The following is a 4,355-nucleotide window of genomic DNA, read 5'->3' on the forward strand; positions in this document are numbered from 1 at the left end:
ATGGCGGGTGCCATTATCAGGGGCAGGGCTTCCAGAATTAGGGCTCCAGCACCATTTTGGCTAAGGCACGGAGCCCTTCAGTCATTGCGAAAATTCAGGCCACAAACTCTGAACTCACCTGATTACCCACAAGTGTGTTTTGTTAGCTAAGGTGTACCTGGATATTCACAATCATCAAATACTTAGTTCATTTAAATTACAAGAACTGCCTGGTATTTACATAGATGCAACCATTAGCATTTCAACCAGTGACTCAGTCTATTTTAGAAATGAAAGACTTCGTGCATAACATGTTAAAGAACAGATCCTGTTTTTGACCTCTTGATTGGAAGCCATTGCCTAAGATTGAGTTAAAGTAAAATAAGAAAATCCACAGATTTATGACAGGAGTAACACTGTGTGCTCCTTGATATAATCAGTAGTTGTGCAAGTGCCTACAGTTTTCTTACCAAAACAAAAGCAATGCATAAAGGTATCAATTGACAACTGGTTAACTTTCAAAGAACACTCGAATCCTCATTTTAGTTTGAGACTATATTTTTTGCATTTTAACCGTTATCGGCTTTCCCTGTTCCCAATGTTTCTGCTCCAGACACTGGACTCATGGTCAACCCTGGGATTAAAGTCCCCCAGAAGGATCATCCTTTCTTCTTTTGGGAAGGTGGTGAGGACTTCAACAAGGTCAGAATAGAACTTTTCCTTAACATCGGATCAGGGGTTAGGGAATAAGCACAGATGACGGTGGAATATTTATTACGGCTGAGCTGCAGGTAAAGTGTCATGAGTCTTACATTTATAGAGTAGGGGAGTCCTGGCAGTGCATCCAAGGTAGTATTCTGGATGGCAAAACCAACTCCATGGACACGAGGATCACTATCAACCTTTCCTTTCCAGTAGAAGGTTCATCCGACCAACTTGTTACTTCAACTGCCTCTCCCCTGGAAGGTGGGTCTCACTGACTGCGGCAATATCAATTTGGAATTTTGATAGCTCACACAATACAACTGCAGTTCTTCTTTCTGGATGGTCACTCTTGTGATTATCTAGGAGTATTCTAACATTCCAAGTTGCAAAGTTTAAAGTTTCCTTTCTTTGACCACAAAGATGGATCCTGTAGGGTGTGGTTCCCCAGCGAGAAGAAAGTAGGACAACTTTCAGGGCACATTTTTTAGCAGAGGTGAGCAGAGGGTTTCCTAAAGCAGACTGCTCAGTCACAGATACTGCTGCCCAAAGTCACCTCTGTACCAACACAGGTGTCCAATGACCTTCATACGTCGTGTGCAGATTCTTGACTAGGGACTCCCAAGTTTATAACCCTGTCCCCAACACCAATTCTCCCATGTCACAAGACTTGGAAAACGGACTCTGTCCGTGACTTTAAAGTTGGATGCTGTCATTGTCGCCATGATGTTGACAGGTTGGTGATCAGATTGCAGTGGCGTATCAAACCATGATGATCGGGACTACCTTGTCGCTGCAGCCTTCTTCCACCTTCACAGCTGGTGAAACGCACAGGCTTCCGTCACTTGCTCTGCTGTTGAGAATATGGAACCATACCTGATTGTCCAATAGCTAAACAAGTAATAAAAACAAAAACATGCTGGAAAAACTCCTCTACCTTTTAAAGTAGCTTAAGCTGGTGTGGCACATGTATGTTAGAAAATCTTGCATTCTATATGGGTAACAAAGAAAGTAGATGATAGCTGCATAGATCAGGAATATCGACATTCAGTTCTCAATGACTCTTGAAACCTTCTAAAATTCTACTTGTCTCTTGTAGATTTATCTTCCAAATATGGCTCATTTTGAAAGATAGTAGTTTAATTAAGTCTGTGTTAGCCAAAAAAATCTCATAAGATAATGGTTTGTGCCATGGTAGTCAACTCTGTATTAAGCATCACTTTGTGTGGCTCAGAAGCACCACCCTGGGATGGCAGTCTCTGCTGCATTCGTTGTGGAGAAAACAGTGGACTGAGAAGCTGCTGGCCTGTTTTCTCTGGGCCCTCTTCTCGGCCAGTGAGCTTATAGTTTCCCCTCGGCTCTTCCATTGCCCTTCCAAAGCCCATCCAAACAGTCAGCCTCTAGAGGTCACGACTGTCAGCAACTGTCTCCCAGTTGTCAGTGTCAATATCCACCCTCTTCATATCTTGCTTGCAGGCATCCTTGTAGCAGAGGACCTTCAGGACCCAGTGGCCAATCCACCGTACATAAAGTCTTTGGGTATATGGCCCTCATTAATCTGACAAATAAAAGCATAGTACTGCGGATGCTGGGAATCTGAAATAAAAACAGAACATGCTGGAAAAACTCATCAGGTCTGGCAGCATCCGTGAAGAGAGAAACAGAGTTGACATTTTGAGTCCAATGTGATTTCTTCTGAATTATCCACCTGATGAATGTAGCCAAGCAGCACAGACATTGTTGGCGTATCAATGAGTGTATGCTGATGGAATTAGCACGCTTCCGGACCTCCGAGATGCCGAGGATAGGTCTGAAGCAGCAAAGATCAGCCTTTTCTCCTGCCCAGGTCTCACTGTTGTAGAGGAGTGCACAGACGACGCAGGCTTGGTAGACCCACAGTCTGGTGTTCTCAGTAAGGTTGCTCTTGTTCTATACACTCTCACTCAGCTTGGACATAACAGCTACAGCTTTTGTGATGCATGTTGATTTTAGCATCAAGTGACAGATTGTGGAACCTAGATATGTGAAGCTATCAACAAACTACAGTGTCACATTGTCAATGCTGATAGATGGCAGTATGGCAACTTTCTGGACCATGACCTTTGTCTTCCTGATGCTAATGGTCAAACCAAACTCTTTACAGGCATGAGAAAGTCTGTCCATTTGCTGCAGCAGATGTTCCTCATTATGGTGCGGCAACACCAGCATAGAGTAACTCTCCGACTAAACAGCTTTCTGTCAGTTCTGGTATGTAAGTAGACACCCTCTGTAGATGACCTGAAAGCATATGACAGCAGCAAAGAGAAGAATATGCCAAAGTGTGTCAGTGCCAGAACACAACCCTGTTTGACCCCACTGTGGATCTCAAAGGGATGTTGCCCCAGCATAGCAGACCTTACCCATCATTTTATCATGGAACGAGGAGCTCACATTGAGCAGCTTTGGAGGACAGCCAATTTTTTTTCCAACATCTTAAAAAGACTGCCTCTGCTCACATGGTCAAATGCCTTGGTGAAATCGATGATGGCAATATGTATAGTGATCTCTTTTGTTCATGGCATTTCTCTTGTAGCTGCCGGACTAAGAAGATCACGTCAATTGTAGATCTTCAAGTTCTGAAAACCCTGTAATTTGGAATAGATGTGTTGAGCCAGGATCTGCAGTCTGACAAGGGCAACACACGCATAATGCTCAACAGGGAAATGCCTCGATACTTGTTGTAATTACTGCAGTCACCCTTGTTCTTGTACAGGATCACAATCTTTGCGTCACACATAACCTGGGGCACTGCCTCCTCCCTCCAGCAGAGGCAGAGAAGCTCATGCAGATGCTGCAAGAATGCCACTTTCCCATGCTTGATGAGTTCAGGCAGTATAGCATCAGCACCTGGAGCTTTGCCTGTGGCAAACAAATCAATAGCTTTGCTAAGCTCTTCAGCTGTGGGTTCGATATCCAGCTCTACCATGACAGGCAGGATTTTCTATGGTGTCTGAAGCTTCCTCTTAAACTTAATTAAAAGTTTAATTAAAGAACAATGGGAATGTATCAATTAAATTCCTCCTTGCATGTTGTAAGAGGTATTGTGTGAGTGGCTTGCATACCCTTACTCTTTGTTCAGAACATTTTGTATTTGCAGATGGGCCAAACATTTTTGCCTTACCATAAAAACTCTATGGTCTGACAACGTACTGATTCCTGGCTGCTTATTTAATCATTAAAGCCAACAGCTGTTTTTATCTGTGCTCTGCATTCGGGGTGGGAAGCATAATTAGGCTGCTTAGCCTTGCCAGTAATGCTACAGTTGGGATATATGAATATCTAGAAGTTCTGTATACCAGGACGCCCACGTAGATGTTTTCTGATGTTGATGCACAAAATGTGGAGTATTATAAATTGAAACTTTGAGTTGCCTACATCTCTGCTGGGATTTTCCATACTGGCTTGAAATATGAAAAAATGTTCTTAGCATCCAGGAAGCTGGTTGGGTGGAACTAGCACACTGAGTCCATCTGTCAACTGGAGGGAAGCTAACAAATGGTTACCTCAACCAGTTATCTAGTACAAATGCAAAAGTAATTCTGCCAGTGTTGATCTTTTTGAGGAGTTCTGTATTATGTTGGCCTGCTAGAGGTTCCCTAAGCCAGCCATGTCAGGTTGTTACGCGCAAACCATGA

This window comes from Cetorhinus maximus, chromosome 16, assembly GCF_964194155.1.
Source record: "Cetorhinus maximus chromosome 16, sCetMax3.hap1.1, whole genome shotgun sequence".
In the NCBI taxonomy this organism is placed as follows: Eukaryota; Metazoa; Chordata; class Chondrichthyes; order Lamniformes; family Cetorhinidae; genus Cetorhinus; species Cetorhinus maximus.